Source organism: Oncorhynchus mykiss, chromosome 1, assembly GCF_057628025.1.
Source record: "Oncorhynchus mykiss isolate SJ-2025 chromosome 1, ASM5762802v1, whole genome shotgun sequence".
Classification (NCBI taxonomy): Eukaryota; Metazoa; Chordata; class Actinopteri; order Salmoniformes; family Salmonidae; genus Oncorhynchus; species Oncorhynchus mykiss.
In genome coordinates, this window is record NC_143022.1 from 39,542,342 (window position 1) to 39,562,961 (window position 20,620).

General features: G+C 40.8%; 1 protein-coding gene across 1 annotated transcript in view; it reads left to right on the forward strand.

Moving 5' to 3' along the window:
- The first annotated feature begins 16,914 nt into the window (after positions 1–16,914).
- The window catches only part of LOC110522368 (leucine-rich repeat-containing protein 4C), a 156,247-nt gene continuing 152,541 nt past the window's right edge, over positions 16,915–20,620 (forward strand). Inside the window, exon 1 of the mRNA XM_021600717.3 lies at positions 16,915–18,617. The gene's annotated coding sequence lies outside the window, so the exon portion shown is untranslated. The remainder of the gene's footprint in view (positions 18,618–20,620) is intronic.

Below are 20,620 nucleotides of genomic sequence, written 5' to 3' on the forward strand. Positions count from 1 at the left end.
ATTCATTTCCATCAATCTGAAGCTGTAGACAAAGAAAGAGACATGATTGAATTCTTGTGACACACAGTCAAAAGGCCGGTTTCAGGTGTCACATAATTTTGGGGATAGTGTACTTCACTGAGGGCTGTATCAATGTCCAAGTGCACATACTGGAGGAAGCAGAGTCAGCCTATATGCCACAAAAAAAGGGAAATGGATTTCAGAAAAAGTGATTGATGGAGATGGATGAAAATGCTGATATTTTGTATCACAGTTAAGGAGAAAATATACAGACACTAACAGTACAGACTGACTCTCACCAATTCATCTGTACAGTGTATCAGCCATTAAAACAAGATCTTTGCTCTTTTGCTCACTTGTGATTTGCCCACTAGTCTACAATATGTGACCTTTCTCATCTAACAACATGGGGCATGAGATTGGGAAGAGACCCGTCCGTGCTGCCAACACTAACGAAGGGAAGTGTGTGTGTGTGTGTGTGTGTGTGTGTGTGTGTGTGTGTGTGTGTGTGTGTGTGCGTGTGTGTGTGTGTGTGTGTGTGTGCACAGTTACTGTTTAGGAGGGAGGGAAAGATAGAGAGAAGGTGAAATGGAAAGGCAGAGGGAATATGATACAGATTTTGTGTGTGTGCCAACCTGCCATGGGGTAGAGAGAGATAAGTTGAAATTGAAATGCTGGTTTGCTGTAGGGACCATATATACCGTTCAGAAATATAATGTAAAATATAATCAATCAATTGAAATAAATGTATTAGGCCCTAATCTCTGGATTTCACATGACTGGGCAGGGGCGCAGCCATAGGTGGACCTGGGAGGCATAGGTCCACCCACTTGGGAGCCAGGCCAACACACGAGGGAGCCGGGCTCAGTCATTCAGAATGACTTTTTCCACACAAAGGGCTTTATTACAGACAGAAATACTCCTCCGGTTTTTGTGCGTATGGGGAACATTGGGATGTTTTATTTCAACTCATGAAACATGGGACCAGCACTTTACATGTTGAGTTAATATTTTTGTTCTTTAGATTAATCAAGAGTGCGGGGCTAGTGAATCCTTTAGGGGGATCTTCTATCCTCTGCATGTTCCTCTCCAGCCAGGAGTGAGACTGGGAGGGATTAGTTATGAGTGGGAAAGGAAGGATTTAATGGAAGGCAGAGTTTTTGGAGCAGAGATTATGAGAGTTGGCTGGGTTAGTGCCCTGTGCCGTTGATGCAGGGTCTTTCTAAGCAATCCCAGTAAGAGGCAGTGGCGCTGGGGTTCAGAAATTGGCCTGCGGTGTGGTATTGTGTGCCGATGTATGTCATTGCCTGGTTATCACCCAAAACATAGGATTATCATGAGACCTGGGAGCATGGCTGTTGCTCGCTGACTTCTGTCCATCCTTCCTTCTCTGTTTTTTCGCTTTTGCTCTTGCTCCCTCTCTCACACATAATTGTTCTATCTAAGCACTAACACATCTTATCCCTCCCTATTGGTTGTGAAGTGCATTTGAGGTCACTGTTAGAGCTTGGGGTGGGTTAACATGATTAGTTCTCTGTGACCGCTTTCATGTCTCACACACAAGCTGCCGCACACAAAGCTTTTTATTACTCGGACAGGAATATTCCACAGTTATTTGTTTATATAGCTATGTTGCATATTCATTTTCTGCGCTAGTAATCATAGACTCATTAACCACCTCCAACTAAAAATCTACACTGAGTATACAAAACATTAAGAACACCTGCTCTTTCTATGACAGAGATTGATCAGTTGAATCCCGGTAAAAGCTATGATCCCTTATTGATGTCACTTGCTACATCCACTTCCATCAGTAGATGAAAGGGAAGAGACAGCTTAAAGAAGGATTTTTATGTCTTGAGACAAGTGAGACATGGATTCTGCATGTGTGCTATTCAGAGAGTGAATTGGCAAAACTAAATATTTAAGTACCCTTGAATGGGGTTTTGTTAGTTTGTGTCAAGAACTGCAACACTGCTGGGTTTTTTCACGCACAACAGTTTCCCATGTGTATCAAGAATGGTCCACCACCCAAAAGGCATCCAGCCAACTTGACACAAATATGGGAAGCATTGTAGTTAACATGGAACATCAACCCATGTTTGGGGGTGCTGCAATTACTTTGCATAATTATTATTTAGCCCACGCTACGGGACTAGTAAAGGCCCAGTGCACTAAATATTATTTCCCCCCAAAATATTATTATTTTTATTTAGATTTTTCAGAGGGTGCTGCAGCACCCCTACTTGCCACGGCTATGGTTGCAACTCAGTATTAAAATGGCTTTCCCAATGGTTGGTGTAGTCAGTGTAGGGTGGCAGGTAGCCTAGCGGCTTAAGGGTGTTGGGCCAGTAACTGAAAGGTTGCTCGTTCGAAACCCAGAGCTGACCAGATAAAATAATCTGTTGATGTGCCCTTGAGCAAGGCACAAAACCCTAATTGCTCTTGTAAGCCACCCTGGATAAGAGTGTCTACTAAAATGTATATTCCTACTGAAACCATGCAATTATTCAAAGCACCATCATTTATGGTGGGGGGGGGGGGGGTAAGTGCTGCATAAACATTAAAGCATCTATAAAGGTTGGGTGGTAAACATAGCTCAGTGAGCAGGGTTATACAGAACCACAGTGGACCACTGACCCACAACAAAAAGGAATCATGCTATCATGGTCACCTGTGCTCTTTGTGTGTTGACCCTCTTTGAACCATTTTGCGAAATATTCGAAGTGACACACTATCTGACTCACACAACCAGGGCCGGGCTTCCGCATTTGGGGCCCCGGGCCACCAACATTTTTTTGTGGGAGAAAACAGCTAAATACCTGCATTCAAACACATCCTGTGTTGGAAAATAAATGCAGTTTTATAATGCTATTCGACACATTTTTTCATGAGGCTAAGAGAAAATGTTGCAGTTTTAAAGCTAATTTCTGAAATTCTACATATTTTGCCATGGGTCAGAGAGAAAGATGTGCTGTTTTATGCTCATCTCATGTTAACATTTTGCCATGACTCTGAGAGACAATGTTTCAGCTTTAAAGCCAATTTCCTGCTATTTTACCAATTTTGCCATAAGGCTGAGAGAGAATTTTGCCATTTTAATGCTAATTTCCTGCAATTCTACACATGTTGCTATCATATGAAGGCATTTGAAGATCAGGAATTTGATTTTAACTTGATATGATGCTCGTCACTAGATACCACAGCAACAAAATCATAATTATGTCTAAACCCTGCATAGTTCTATAATTTATCTTCTTAAAATAAAAATAAAAAATATGATTTTAAACATAACCCATATCTTCACCCTAACCTTAACCCTAACCACATTGCTAACATTAAACCTAACCTTAAATTAAGACCAAAAAGCAGTTGACAATGCGTATCAGAGACAAAACCAAGTCATGAGGTCGAAGGAATTGTCTGTAGAGCTCAGAGATAGGATTGTGTCGAGGCACAGATATGGGGAAAGGTATCAAAAAATGTCTGCATCGTTGAAGGTCCCCAAGTACGTAGTGTCCTCCATCATTCTTAAATGGAAGATGTTTGGAACCACCAATTCCTAGAGCTGGCTGCCCTGCCAAACTGAGCAATCGGGGGAAAAGGGCCTTGGTCAGGGAGATGACCAAGAACCCGAAAGAGATCCAGAGTTCCTCTGTGGAGATGGGAGAACTTTCCAGAAGGACAACCATCGGTGCAGCACTCCACCAATCAGGCCTTTATGGTAGAGTGGACAGACAGAAGTCGCTCCAAAGTTAAAGACTCTCAGACAATGATAAATAAGACTGTCTGGTCTAAGGAAACCAAGATTGAACTCTATGGCCTGAATGCCAAGCGTCATATTTTATTTATTTTATTGATTTATTTCACCTTTATTTAACCAGGTAGGCAAGTTGAGAACAAGTTCTCATTTACAATTGTGACCTGGCCAAGATAAAGCAAAGCAGTTCGACACATACAACAACACAGAGTTACACGTGGAGTAAAACAAACATACAGTCAATAATACAGTAGAAACAAGTCTATATACGATGTGAGCAAATTAGGTGAGATAAGGGAGGTAAAGGCAAAAAAAAGGCCATGGTGCAAAATAAATACAATATAGCAAGTAAAACACTGGAATGGTAGATGTGGAGGAATATATGTGTGGAAGAAACCTGACACCATCCTTACAGCGTAGCCTGGTGGTGGCAGCATCATCTGTGGGGATGTTTTTCAGTGGCAGGAACTGGCAGACTAGTCAGGATCAAGGAAAAAATGAACGAAGCAAAGTACAGAGAGATCCTTGATTAAAACCTGCCCGAGAGCACTCAGGACCTCAGACGGGGGCGAAGGTTCCAACAGGACAAAGCACACAGCCAAGACAATGCAGGAGTGGCTTCAGGACAATTCTCTGAATGTCCTTGAGTGGCCCAGCCAGAGCCTGGACTTGAACCTGATCAAACATCTCTGGAGAGATCTGAAAATAGCTGTGCAGCAACGCTCCCCATCCACCCTTACAGAGCTTGAGAGGATCTGCAGAAAAGAATGGGAGAAACTCCCCAAATACAGGTGTGGCAAGCGTGTAACTTCATACCCAAAAGGACTCAAGGCTGTAATCGCTGCCAGAGGTGCTTCAACAAAGTACTGAGTAAAGGGTCTGAATACTTTTTTTTTTTAATTTGCAAAAAAATAATTTAACGTGGTTTTGCTTTGTCATTATGGGGTATTCTGTGGAGATGGATGAGGGAGACCACCTATTTAATAATTTTTAGAAAAAGGCTGTAATGTAACAAAATGTTGAAAAAGTCAAGGGGTTTGAATACTTTCCGAATGCACTGTATGTAAGCACAGAAAATACTGTAGCCTACAAATCAACGATTCAAATGAAGAACAACCTGAGATATGATGCTGGTTTGGACTTTAGCCAAGTCTTTGTTTCCAAGTAAGTGTGCCTTGTTTCCTTTATGTAGGTGTGGGTTCAAAACACCATTAATGTATTGTTTTATCGACATAGCACAATATGCTACATTCCCAACTAGAACTTAACAAAAGTTTGCTAAAAATATTTCAAAAATCCAGTGATGAGGCATTCCTACTATAATGACAGCTACTGGAAGGAATTATCTATATTCTCATTTTGATTGACTGTTTGTACAGAAATTCGATAGCTTCAGCTTCAATTTACAGAAATGTTTACTATCACACTGATGATGAAAACGTACAGGGATTAGCTGAGTTGTGGAATTATGGAATTTTGAACAAGGATTTAACAAGGACCTTCTCAGTGAGGCAGTCACAGCAAATATCTCCTGTTGAAAAGTAGTTGCAATTCAGTATGATTGTGGTTAGAGAACTGCTAAAATAGCACACATTTTCCACTCTGCACTTTCCACTTTGCATCTGTTCCCACTCCACACGTTTGCTAAATATTTTTCTGGCACAAGGTTGTGTTTACCCAACCTACGCTATGCCTCTCCCAAGCAGAAATGCAGGGTTCTAATATAGATTTTTTATTTATACTGTGAGTGGCCAGAGATCAAGTGTCTTTCTGCCAGCAGTTTTTTTCTCTGGCAATTTAGCTAGTGATGCAGCTCTTAAACTGATGCTAAAAGAGAAATGCCTAAAAGCTATCTCTGCATTTCATGCTATGCACTGGACAATGTCCATGGCATTTCAGGGAGCGCTAGAGCCCTCAGCCTAGACTTCAATAATATCTCCCACATATGCAAACTTCACAGCTGTAATGTGTTTTTTATTTGACTGATGATTATTACTACAGGGGGGTTTTGTAGGATGTGTTGATGTTATCGGCTGCTGTTTCTTTGATACAGTATTTTCACAAGAAACTATTGGCAATATATTGGCAATGACAGAGCTTTTGAATAGTTCGTACGAATGTGCAGTTCATTGACTATTATGAGTTATGTAATATCAGTGAAAAGAAGACAAACGAAAGGGAAATATATAATCTATATGTCAATCTCTTTTATAAACAACCAGTGTCGTGCACCGTGTCACGAGCGTCCAGATGACTTTGAGTTGCCAGGCGGTGCTGAGAATACAGTCTCTCTCCAGTGCGGAGAAAGGACAGGGTCAAGGGCAGGTTGACTCAACAAAGATGATTTCATGTGGCGGGCCAGAGGATCTAGGAGGGACAATGATAACCATTACACACTCACAGCCACAGCACTCCCATCGAGGTGGTGAAGAACATTGTTGTGACATATGCAATAACATCATGTCATTCCATAGGACGTTCACTAACAATTGATTCCTCAGGCCCTCCGCTGAACACATCATTAGGACAAATTGTTTATTTTATTTTTTATTTCACCTTTATTTAACCAGGTAGGCAAGTTGCGAACAAGTTCTCATTTTCAATTGCGACCTGGCCAAGATAAAGCAAAGCAGTTCGACACATACAACAACACAGAGTTACACATGGAGTAAAACAAACATACAGTCAATAATACAGTAGAAACAAGTCTATATACGATGTGAGCAAATGAGGTGAGATAAGGGAGGTAAAGAAAGGCCATGGTGGCAAAGTAAATACAATATTGCAAGTAAAACACTGGAATGGTAGATTTGCAGTGGAAGAATGTGCAAAGTAGAAATAAAAATAATGGGGAGCAAAATAAATAAATAAATTAAATTAAATAAATACAGTATGGAAAGAGGTAGTTGTTTGGGCTAAATTATAGATGGGCTATGTACAGGTGCAGTAATCTGTGAGCTGCTCTGACAGCTGGTGCTTAAAGCTAGTGAGGGAGATAAGTGTTTCCAGTTTCAGAGATTTTTGTAGTTAGTTCCAGTTATTGGCAGCAGAGAACTAGAAGGAGAGGCGGCCAAAGAAAGAATTGGTTTTGGGGGTGACCAGAGAGATATACCTGCTGGAGCGCGTGCTACAGGTGGGTGATGCTATGGTGACCAGCGAGCTGAGATAAGGGAGGACTTTACCTAGCAGGGTCATGTAGATGACATGGAGCCAGTGGGTTTGGCGACGAGTATGAAGCGAGGGCCAGCCAAAGAGAGCTTGCCTGGAGGGTTGTTAACACAGTGTCCAAAGAAGGGCCAGATAAATAATGAATCATAAATGAATAAATTTAATGAATTAATTAATTAACAATAAATGATCCTAACAATGTTCCTTTCTATTACATGAAGTCTATGATTTCAAGTAAACTCATCCTAAAACAATCCAACATTCAGCAATCAATAGGTGCTAACTGCACAGTTCCAAAGAATTCCATTATTGCATGGCCTGATATGTAATTAGCAGGTCAAAACTGTGAAATTTCATAATTTCTATTCGTCAAATTTGATTGGAATAGTGAAAATGCACATGTTCCCAGTTAACATAATTACTGTAGTAAGGTTGGAGTTAAATGACTTTCATTTCCATTTCACTGTGTTTAATGGTTATGTCAAGTCACATTTGGCACCCACTTCATTCTTCACCTCTAGTCTAATCCCTCTAAGAAATGTTACCTTGCTCATCATCTGTGGTCCTGGGGAATATATAGTTGTGAATGCCATCAGTTGCCAGTCATCGACTTGTTAACTAGACTGTCAAACTACCTTTCTCTGGGAAGGATGAAAGTAATCATGACTTGTGTGATGTCTCTAAGTGGTTTGCCATACCTTTTCAACTGGGAACTCGATCTCTGTCATGTTCTGAACCCCACTCGTCTAATTTGACCCACACATGACTTAGTGTTGTTTCTACATTGAATTAGGAGAGATATTTCTATTCTAGTCACTTCAAGCCAACTCTTGAATATCCTTGGGGTTCTTATGATGCCAGTAGTAGAAAACTGAGTGCATTTTTACGGAAACATGTCTTGTAAAGGATGATTCTACAGACTGTCATACTGCAGTAACTCCCGACTTCGGTACTTTCTCAAGGTGTAAATATTGTACTAACTGTATTGCACAGTGTTACTGTAACCATCGCACAAACACTAACACACGTCTCTCAGTACCTCATTAAATGGCATAGCACGCTGTCTCCCATGAGCTTTCAGCTTCAACGACAACACATGTCCTCATGAGACAATGCCAATGTTCCTACCAAATGCAGAATCAAACATGCACTCTTCCAAACCATTATCTTTTCTGTAAGGTCTGTTGTTTTGCAAGGCTGTGTTCTTCTCAGAACCATGTATCTTTAATCGTTTCTCTCTTTGTGTTCCATGGCAGGGTCAATGAGGATGGAGGGCTGCTCACTCCACCTCTAACACGTCTGAATAGACACTGCTGCACAGAGGATAAGAAAGGGTATCGCCATCCATCTCACAGAGGCCACAAATCTGCTCCTCCACTCCTCACGACTGAAAAGGTACGCCATTATTTGGAGTGCTGCTTGGTTTTACCACAGTCAGAGACGCAGCCAAGGGAGAAAACAGGCCCAGATCTGGGTTTATGCCATTCGAAGTCCGCTGTGATAGGGTTTACTCCATGCTTAAAGAACCGTACCCTGATGTTAAGTCAAGATATAGAGCTTCAGTTTATGTGCAAGTATAGAGCATTAGCGTATCCCCTATCGTTACAAAATCACATGAAAAAAACACATGGTTTTCGGGCATGTGTGAAGTTTCATGTGTTTTCCCCTCATGTAAAAAAATATATAACATTTTAATTTCAGCACTTCCAGCTACATCTGGTCTCCCGTCCGGGGTCCAGCAGCGGGATGCAGGGTGGTATGTTGCTGGAATGAATGTGACAAAACTTGCAACTGCAAAAAAAGGCAGTGAAAGCATAGGCTAGATTATTATAGGAAAGAGGGAGGTATTTTATTTAATTGTGTTATCATAAAAAGAAAAATAATAATAATTCATCCATTTGCAAAAAAAATTGGGGGGCATTTTTACATTATTTTCTTGCAATATTTAGTTTTGCTATCAATACTTTTGGGTTTATGTTTTTCTTTCAATATCATTATTTTTGTACGCTATACTAAGAATTGTGTTCTCAACTTCCCTGATATTTATACAGCAGAACAATGTCACCATTTGAACAAGATCCATTAATTAACCTGCTCCCAAAAATATTATTCTGTCCACGGTTCCATCAATGTCTTGCAAAATCGTTACCTTGTCCTGCAATTGGGCTTTTTAGATGTGGTCACCCTAATTCCACCAGTGGAAACATTGCTACTGCAACATGTGAGGAGAATAATATTATTTCAATCTGCAATTCCACATCTGAAAGTTAGATTTTCAATTGGAGTTTTTTGGTACATGTGAAACGACAAATGTGATTTTCACCTGATTTTTTTTTACGTGAACATGCAATTTCACATGTATACATGTGAAAGTCAGATTTTCCTATGTTCAATGTTTTTCAAGTGTTAAACTGCATATCCAATTTTCACATGTAATACTGCAATTCACATGGGAGGGTGACAAACATGTTATTCTCCTCACGTGAAAAGGCGGTGTTAACATGTGCACTCTAAATTTAATACATGTAAATATATATATTATGATTTCACATGTGAAATGTAAGTTCAACATATGGTAACAGCTGTTTCACATGTGGAAATGTATGGTTTTCACATGTGAAACTACTAAGTTGACCTGTTTTTTGTAAGGGTCTGCTTACTTAATATAATGTCTGAGTGATTTCACCCTTTTCTCCTTATGGGATGGCCCTCAGGTAGCATGACCCTAATTTGAACTCACCATTCAGTAGACATTTAGAACTGAATTCATATTGCATTAATAGAACTCTGTTATCTGAAATACTGCAAATACGCACTCTACATATTTTAATTAAATTGTAATTGAAAACCAATTCCAGTGTACACATTTACATTCAGTATTTGTGCATAATTTTGTGTAACAGACATACCAAAACACTTCACACAATAGAATGGGTGAATGAATATGAGTGCCCATTACAGACTGAGGAGAAATGGTAGTGGTTTCTCATGCATAAACTCCTTCTCCAGGATTTTGTTCACCTGCAGAAGAAACAGCTGGCTATGTTTGACTCACAACAGCTGAGCACATTACAGGGTGATATATCCTTTGAGAATTGCTTGCCTGGTGCCATTGAAGTATTTCTGACTGAGGAAGTTGTGATAAATAGGACAGAAGAGCAATATCCCTGAGAGCTGTGCAAAAGGCAGTGTTATAGCCAGGGTTCCATGAGGACAAACCATAATATGTACCACTATAATTTCAAAACAACAATTCCTCCCCTCATCATTACAAATGAAGAATTCACAATTAGAGGGAACATTTGTTTTATTAGCGACTGTATTGTTTAGATTTAATGAGAGTAACCGTTGCTGTCTTGGTCAGTTTGCATATGTTTATTTGTTCCATATTTTGTCATTTGAGGAAATCAAAAGAATGGGCTGGATCACTTTAAAAAAAGGATTGAACATTTTAAATAAAAAATAAAAAATGCCTGAATGGTTGATAAATTAGTCACATAGTAAAAATGTGTCACATAGTAGTTCCTCTTTATCTCACAGAAGAAAGCTTCCCAGTTTTCTATTTAATTAATTCAAAATACCTATATCAATTTTTACGCATTTTAGGACATGCCCAGCATCTTGAACCACTTGACAGAATAGACTACACAGTGTGCCCCCACTACCTAGTCCACTTCAGAGCCTCTCTGTTAGTGATGGCATAATGTCACTGGTGCAGTGCGGAAGAGAGTACAGATATGCACTTTCCCTCATTGGAAGTATCAAATGTTATCTTCCAATTAGTGAACACTTCCCTAAAAATGGAGTTGACTCCAGTCCCCTAATACATGCACATTGTATAAGTGCAAACTCTGTTTCAGTTCAGTGCCGTTCTTTAACTCCACTTATAATGAATAACTTCTTCTTGATGGAGACTTTTACATACTCCATGCATGCATTCAAGATAGTACCAAGTGATTGCATATCATCAGGAGTTGTCAGTCCTACATTATGTGGGCAACATAGTGATTGTACTAAGATGAGATTGCTGTGTTTTTTATGTGGCTTCTCCTGTTTGTTACTAATGGTAGTGCTTCCGCCTCTGGGCCTGCTGCTACTGCTGCTGCTGAGGATGAATAATAAGGATGAATGTGATGATAGTGATTATGGTTATCATGATCCTGATCATCATACATCCTGTCATCCGTCCATGTACATTATACTGCCCTTCTCCTTTCTCCTTACTGTTCTGTGCTGCAGTCCAAATCCAATAACCCTGCCAGTCATTAAGCCCTCCTTTACCTATCATATAGTGAAATTGAAGCAAGGTGGAGGATGCTATTAGGGTGGGCCCAGCTTTAAATTATTTAAATGTGGCCAGATGAAGGGGTGGAATAGAGGAATCAAGGCAGCGACGGGTGGCTACTGGCAGTGAGTTAAGAATTAGGAGTGTGCTGCTGCCCTTCGATCATGAGCCCCTTGGGCCAAAGGAATCCTTGGATAAGGAGTACAGTGAGAGATAAGTGTGGATCAAAGTGGAGATTAAACAGGATGGCAAATACATTGATGCGCTTAATTATAAAGGCTTTGAAATTTGCTGAACCCCTATAAATCGCAAAGATACCGCTGAGTTGTTTATGGGGATTTTACTCATTGAGTTTTCCACTATTTTGTATGGCAACATGTTTTTCCCCACTGTAGGGAAGTACAGTGCATACAATATGTATCACCAGAGTCCTTGTTGTGCTGCTAGCTAATATTAGGTTGGAGGAACTAAAAGCATTACTGTAGCAGACAAGAGGAGCTGTCAAATGCTACCTTTCTCAACAACTGTGGCTTAACATTTACTGTTAGATTTACTGTTAGACAAGGCAGTGAAAACAAAGCGAAACAAAGGATCATAGATCAAAGAGAGAAAAACAGAGAGAAGAGATGAGTGAGAGAGGTATCCCCCTCACCACTGTAATCCCAGATGCCACCAGGCCTGCTGGAGCAAATTTGAAGCCAATGACGAGTGGCACTCTCAGAGAGACACAAATTCGGGCTCTTGCCTCTCAACAGCTGCCTCTTCATTTCCCACATTATTCTATTTGTCTCCGAGTCCCAGGAGAAATAGAGAAGTGGCGCTACTGCATAACCTCCAAAAACAACACCATAAATAATGAGAGCATGGGTGTTGTTTTGGAGGGAGATGTGGAAGTGGGGCAAGTCAAGAGATGCACATACTATGTTAGAGCCATGTCCAGTACGTGCTTCTGTACCAAGCCTTTTCCTGTTTGCTGTGGCTTGCCTCATATTATTGTGCAGGTTAATCTTAGATTAAGGTCCTGCCTGACCATGAAACCAATTTTATCAAAACTGACATGACATCATCGACAACAGTAATTTGAGCAATGTTCAAGTGAAGAGAGTCAGCTGGACCTACAGAGACATGGAATGAACAATGATTTGATGATTTATTTTCCTTCAGTATATATCTAATGCTAGCTGATACTGTCTGGCATCAAGTAACAATAATAACACAGCTGGAAGTTTGTATACTTTGATCTCTCTTAATGGGAACTCAATATCATCCCCATATTTTGTAAAATGTTCCTCCACCAAAAGAGGATGTTGAGCAGAGCAGATAAAGCTGAGCAATGTGTAGCACATTGCTTTTGATCGTTGACTGAATCATATGTGATATCCCCACCATGATTATTACATTATCTAATTCTAACATCCCAACACATGTTTTATTCAAGGCCTGACAACGCAATAGTCCCAGGGAGAGGAAGAGGGCTATACGCCTAAAGCACTTTCTGAATACTGTCTTACTGCGATCATCTTCTCCCGTCATAACAATGTATTTTCTGAGCTGACTATCTAAAGGGACAATAAATAATATGCGGCAGTGGTAAAAATAAACATTTCCAGCCAACGCAGATGTTTAGTGTAATTCAATTAGCCTGTATGTCATTGATGTGTTTACTGTACTGCCTGTATCTGTCTTACCCTTTTGTACCCATGGTACAGTATGATCAATAATACATATACTAAGATTCAATAACATAACAGTAAGCCTACTTAAAGTTAATCTTGGCTTTGTGTATTTCACCTAAGCTGAAACTATAATGTTCATTTTGTAGACACTTTACACTAATTCTGAGTATCCTAATATCCTAACATACACCAACACATCGTAACACATGCCAACACAACAAAGTATGCTGATACATACTAACACAGTCTTGAAGAAGGCACGACAACACCTCTTCCCCCTCAGGAGACTGAATTGATTTGACATGGGTCCTCAAATCCTCAAAAAGTTCTACAACTGCACCACTGAGAGCATCTTGACTGGTTGCCTAGCCGCTTGGTATGGCAACTGCCTGGCATCCGCCTGCAAGGAGCTACAGAGGGTAGTGTGTAAGGAACCAGTACATCACTTGGGCCGAGCTCCCTGCCATCCAGGACTTTTCTACCAGGCAGTGTCAGAGGAAGGCCCTAAAATTGACAAAGACTCCAGCCACCTAAGTCATAGACCATTATCTCTGCTACTGCACAGCAAGTGGTACCAATGCACTGGAACCAACAGGACCCTGAATAGCTTCTACCCCCCACTTTATTCTTACCTATATGTATATACAGTATCTACCTCATACCTGTGCACATCGAATCAGTACTGGTACCCTGTGTATATAGCCAAGTTATTGTTACTCATTGTGTATTTATTCAATATTATTATATTTTTTTATCTTTTCTCTCTCTGCATCATTGGGAAGGGCCCGTAAGTAAGCATTTCACTGTTAGTCTACACCTGTAGTTTACAAAGTATTTGACAAATACAATTGAATTTGAATTGTATTTGATTCTAATGATGATCCCAAGGGCACGGGTCTTGCCCTTTCAGAGTACAAGGACACATAGTTCACAGAAATAAGACAAGACCCCTTTTAGAAGTGGTCACCAGAGAATCACAGGAGAGTAGTAAAATGAAAGCCTTAAATCCGAACCATTAGGCATGGCTGTTATAACATGACTGTTATTATTGCAGAGTGCTCAATGAAAGTGAATTGAAAAAAACACGTGAACAGCATGAATCTGCTGTGCGGGGGCAAGGGAGCGATTATTGGAAAAGGTTACTACTTTGCCTCGGTGGAGAGTGGTTGGCTGTGGCTGTGTGCAATTGTAATAGGTTACATTTGCACAGTCATTCTGAGAGAATGAATGGGCAGTATATGTGTGTGGAGGGATGAGAAAGAGGGTGAGAGAGAGACCCTTTAATGTCAAACAATTAAAATGGCTCAATCGTAGGCGAAGAATGCAGGATGGCAGCAGTGCACTTTGAGAGATGAATGGTCAACAACTGGAGGCATGACGACAGTTATGAAGACTGATGAATGATGCAACACTTTCACCGTTGAGGGAAATGTGATGAGACGTTGACAGCTGGACAGACCCTTGGTCTGGCATTTTAAAAGGACTGCAAAAGGACTGCAACCACTGCAAGTGAAATGTCTCATCCCCTCTCATATAAGCAAATAGTTATATCCATATTATAATGTCCAGTTTTAGCACAATTCTAGTCAGTATATACAATGAAGTCGGAAGTTTACATACACTTAGGTTGGAGTCGTTAAAACTAGTTTTTCAACCACTCCAAAATGTTCTTGATAACAAACCATAGTTTTGGAAAGTTGGTTAGGACATCTGCTTTGTGCATGACACAAGTAATTTTTCCAACAATTGTTTACAGACAGATTATTTCATTTATAATCCAATGTATCACAATTCCAGTGAGTCAGATGTTTACATACACTAAATTGACTGTACCTTTAAAACAGCTTGGAAATTTCTAGAAAATGATGTCATGGCTTTAGAAGATTCTGATAGGCTGATTGACATCATTTGAGTCAATTTGAGGTGTACCTGTGGATGTATTTCAAGGCCTACCTTCAAACACAGTGCCTCTTTGTTTGACATCATGGGAAAATCCAAAGAAATCTGCCAAGACCTCAGAAAGAGAAATGTAGACCTCCACAAGTCTGGTTCATCCTTGGGAGCAATTTCCAAATGCCTGAAGGTACCACGTTCATCTGTACAAACAATAGTACGCAAGTATAAACACCATGGGGCCAAACAGCCGTCATACCACTCAGGAAGGAGATGCGTTCTGTCTCCTAGAGATGAATGTACTTCGGTGCGAAAAGTGCAAATCAATCCCAGAACAACAGGAAAGGACCTTGTGAAGATGCTGGAGGAAACAGGTACAAAGGTATCTATAGCCATAGTAAAACAAGTCCTGTATCGACATAACCTGAAAGGCCGCTCAGCAAGGAAGAAGACACTGCTCCAAAACCACCATAAGAAAAGCCAAACTACTGTTTGCAACTGCACATGGGGACAAAGATCATACTTTTTGGAGAAATGTCCTCTGGTCTGATGAAACAAAAATATAACTGTTTGGCCGTAATGACCATCGCTATGTTTGGAGGAAAAAGGGGAAGGCTTGCAAGCCGAAAAACACCATCCCAACTGTGAAGCATGGAGGTGGCAGCATCATGTTGTGGGGGTGCTTTGCTGCAGGAGGGCATGGTGCAGTTCACAAAATAGATGGCATCATGAGGCACGAAAATGATGTGGATATATTCAGGAGGAATGGGCCAAAAACTTATGGTGGGAAGCTTGAGGAAGTCTACCCGAAATGTTTGACCCAAGTTAAACAATTTAAAGGCAATGCTACCAAATACTAATTGAGTGTATGTGAACTTCTGACCCACTGGGAATGAGATGAAATAAATAAAAGCTGAAATAAATCAATCTCTCTACTATTATTCTGACATTTCACATTCTTAACATAAATTGGTGATCCTAACTGACCCAAGACAGGGACATTTTAATAGGATTAAATGTCAGGAATTGTGAAATACTGAGTTTAAATGTATTTGGCTAAGGTGTATGCAAACTTCCGACTTCAACTGTACTGTATGTCACTCACTGCTGCTTATTGTAGCCACTGTCAAACTATCATATTCAGTTTATTGTTTAAGTAGTCCTATGTGTAGCAGAGGTAGTTCGGTAGGCTAAAGTCACATGATGAGTAACCTTGTCTGAGACCTCAGGACTCATAGCAAATGCATATTTTATACAATCATATAAAGCAATCCCAGAGGACTTAGACTACTTTCAGTATTATCAGTTGATTAGACTAAATAAATATGGTATCATAATTGTAACATGTTAGACAATTATCTAGGCCTTCTGTTTGTTGTGCACTGGATTGACTCTAATTCCATTCTAGTGTTGAGAAATCACCATGCATTGGCCTCTTTCACTGCTTGATGATGAAGTGCATAATATGTATTGAGTGAACTAGACAAAAGTCATTGCAATGATGATTTCTTATAATTTGGTACCTTAGTTGCCCGTTCATTGAATGTTTCCAAACAGTTGCGCATGCCAATGTGAATGGAATTGTAGACTCACTGAGGTCCAAAATATGGACTGTCTATTCAAGTGTAGCTAGCTGGTCAGATGCCTCAAATATTGTGAGTGTGTTAGTTTTGGTGACTCCACTTTGCTGAATTATGTTGGCTAAAATGGGTTCGATCTTGAGTCGTGTCTGTGTGCATAATATGCAATAATATGGCTATAACCATGCAGGACATTCAGATGGCGAAATTCTTGCTTCCAAAAATGGACCGTAGTCTACCTGGCTGCTCGTAGCCCGTGGCTCTGATGGTGTCATAGAGGGGGAGGGGGAGTCGGTAGGTGGCAGTCGTGTCCCATCTCCCTCCCTCCTTCCCTCTCTCTCGCTCTCTAACACACACACACACACACACACACACACACACACACACACATTCCTAAGTCTTACACGCACTGGAGCACAAACGCGCTTACACGCAACCATAGTACCACCAGACGCATCACTCCTTATGACATCAACTGATAATGCAATTGACCAATCAGTGGGTAGATGATGGCAGGAAACGTGATAATTATATTTCACCCATCAAAAGTAAGGACGGGTGCTTGGGGAAAATATAGGGGGACGCCACACATGAATGCGCTTTAAAGGAGATATGTTGAGCCAGTCTAGAGGGAGTGTATTTCTGGCATTAACTGCAGCATCCGCGCCTCTGATAGCAGCATCAATCCACCAGCACTGACTGGCGGAATACTGATGGTCTTGTTCTGAGTTAGGGAGGAAGCCAGTCCGGTGTGGGTGTGAGGCTGTCATCTCGCTGCAATTTAAGAAAAAAATAATTCCCAGCACTGCCCACTGTCTAGTGTCGAGCTCCGAACTTGATCATGCATATGATTTATATGAGAGTTCACAAATGCATTGCGTATTTGAAGTTGGAGTTTGGTGGATGTAAACGTATTCTTAGCCGGGTGATTTGTGGTCAGTATTGACCATCCACTTAAACGCGCAATTTGAGTTGCTGAGGAGCGCGCGCCGAGGATCATCAGGGTGGATATTCGTTCCCTCTTGTGAGATATCAGTGAATTGGCTGTACTGGGGAGTCTCTGAGATGTGTATAGAGCCAGAGCGCAAAGAGAGGAGTCGATGATTGCTGTGGATGAAAACTGACAGGTGTAGCTTGTTGAACAAACGGCTCTCGAGATGCGATAAGAAGTCGGGACACGGAACATTTGGAACTATAAGAATACTATAGCGTATGCTATGACATTTTGCATTTGATTGAAGAGTCACAGATCAAGGAAGGATGTGTTCGTGGTGAACAAGGCTTTAACGCATCTATGTGGTCTTTATAGGCTACTTCTATGAGGAGACCTGCTGGATTTCCCACCTGACGCGCAGTAATAGTTCCTACATCAAACATACAGTAGCCGATGAAAATCGATAGAAGAATCTATCAGAAGACAAAGATAAACCTGGCGACTTTATCATTATTCGCCTCATCCACCTGACGAATTCATATGCTAGCATCTCCGAGATCCAATCCAACGACAATCAATACGGAGACAAAGAGAAATAAGAATATTGAAATCCGCACTGGGTTGTGAGTTGAAATCTAATCAGATCCCTGGGGGGTTGCAGAGTAGCAAGGAACTGAAGAGGGAGAAAAAAGTTATAGCTAAAAGTGTGACACCGGAATGACAACCATCAGCCACTTCATGTTTGCTCAATATGTGGATGAGCCGTAGATTATGACGAGGTTTCAGGATGTTATCAATCTGCGGGTCCACGGCTGCGTGAGACTGTGTCGTTAGTAGTCTGGCTCTGAAGAGGTTGGTTGGTTGTTTTATTGAAAATTAAAACATGAAGGATGGATCTGGGAAGAGTTCAGATTTCTCCTAACTGATAAACGAAATGTCACCGGACTGTGACACATATAGCATTTTTGCCTTGTTATCACTCTGCATTTAACCATTAGTTTCAACGGGGGCACTTGTGGGTGCCTTCGTATATTTGCGTCTTGAAACATTTGAATGGGGGATGGATAAATTGACTCTATCATCGTTGTGCAAATTCTAACACCTAACCGATTGATTCTAATTGATGGATTAAACGCTACATCGTTTACAATGTGGGGACCGGATAAACTGTGTGAAAGTATCACCACGGAGTCTAGGTTTCAGGATGCTTGAGAATTGCGGATGTAGCCTATTTTCGATGCAGTTTTCGAGGGCAAGGAGCTGAAGAGGGAACTGTCGTTGTTTGAATCAGATCTGCTAACTTCAGCATCTTTGGTGACAAGTAAGTTATATGTGTTTATTTGTTTAATTGAATTGATTCCTACATGGCACCGACACCTTGCCCACAGTGTGTTACGGTTCTAGCTGAAGCCTATTTGTAACCTTATAGACTATTTCAAATCAGTGTTCCTTTGCTGCTCTATCCCACTTTGCCTTATTATCTTACTACAAGCAACCAATAGCACTTCAACGAGGGCATAGCCTGAAAGCTTCATCTGACGTCATCGGACAAAAAAGCTCATTTTTGTGTGATGTGATGAATGAATGGACCATTCGATTTGGCGTGTGTGTGTGCATATGTGGAGGGCGCGTAGAACTGCGTGTCGATTCTGCCTTTATTTGACTAACCTTGCAGATAAAGACTGCAATATCTGTTCATACGATGCTGATACGATGCTGACAGGCTACTGATCATAATGTGTGAAGCGGCTGGTTGACTCAGTCGTGTTGAGTAGTGGTGATGCAGTATGTTGCAGCATCCCATGCTGTATTCGGACCGTTGCACTTCAGCATCTATACCTAAGGCCTAATAACATCGGTTCTAACATTGGTTCTATAAAGTTTAATATTTTTTTGCCGATTAGAATATTAACGGTAGGAAGCCCACCAAAGCTATTTACAGAGCACAACGCAGAGCAATGGACTAAACTGTTGTATTTCTAAGGCTCACCGCATGCGCCCTGGAGAAAAGCTCAACATATGAGCACCGCCATATATTTGAGAATTATGTTGCAAGAACACTATAGGGCTGCAGTTTATGCACTTTAATTTAGACCTAAGCACAAAGGTGTAGTGTCTTTTTTTAATGCTGAGGTGCTGCGCTCTAATGTGTGCTCGAGTAAAGACTAGTTGGCTCGCCTTTGCCGACCGCGCTGCAGTTCGCTCAGTGCGCGCATTGAGGGAGCTGAAATTACAAGCTTCGTCTGCTCCTTTAGGCCGCTATGCAGTCTGTTGGCAAGAAAGAAATTAGCATAATGTGTGGAATACACTGTGTACAAAACATTAAGTACACCTGTTCTTTCCATGACATAGACTAACCAGGTGAAAGTTATGATCCCTTACTGAAGTCAATTGTTAAATCCACTTCAATCAGAGTAGATAAAGGGGAGGAGACAGGTTAATGCCTTAGAGTCTAAGACGTTGTGGAGGGGTACTAAACTGACATGTCGAATTGTTTGTAGATGGTCATGCTATGGATCATTCGCCTATTTGACTTAGAATTTCATGACAAATTTAGCTCTAACTAAAGCCCATAGAAACGCATTTGATAACGCATTCATAAATAGAAAAAAAAGGACTGTTTAATAAGAAACACGGTTTGGAAGTGTATGTCCTAAATGTAGGAGATATATTTTTTAAAATATATAAATATATTTATTAAATACACATTCAACCTCCCTTTTTTTGGAGGGGGGTAGGAACAAAATTACCTTCATATTTCCATTAGTTTTTAACCGGTATTCTGGTGACACTTGTGGGGGTTGTAGCAAAACGGAGAACACCATTGTGTTCCTGAGAATCGCTCCTTTCCACAGTGGGGTCCCATTAGTGTATAACCCAAACGGTTCCGATGCTACCAAACAGATGTTGGCCCATCAACGGTACCAACTTCAGACGAGTCTCCTGACACTTGGGGGGGGGGGGGGGGGGGGGGGGGGGGCATAGAGCAAAACAGAGTGTGTAGGTCAAACCGTTCGGAGGCTGTCTCATGGTCTGACAAAAATCGCTCTTCCACATTTCACTGCAGACGCGGAGGATGATCTCTAGTTTAAACTGACGGATTTAGATGGGGATTCGTTAATATCTAATACATGTAAATGTTTAATTACTCTGCCATGTTTAAATAATGTCCCCCTCGTCCTTGACTTTTCCAAAATAAGTCTATATAACACTGTTGTTGTTAGAATCGAAATATCACAAACAGAATTGGAGTTATAACCAGTTTTAGAAGGGGATGTAATTGCTTGAATTATTTTCCCCAGCCTGCTCCGCTCCTTCTCCCAT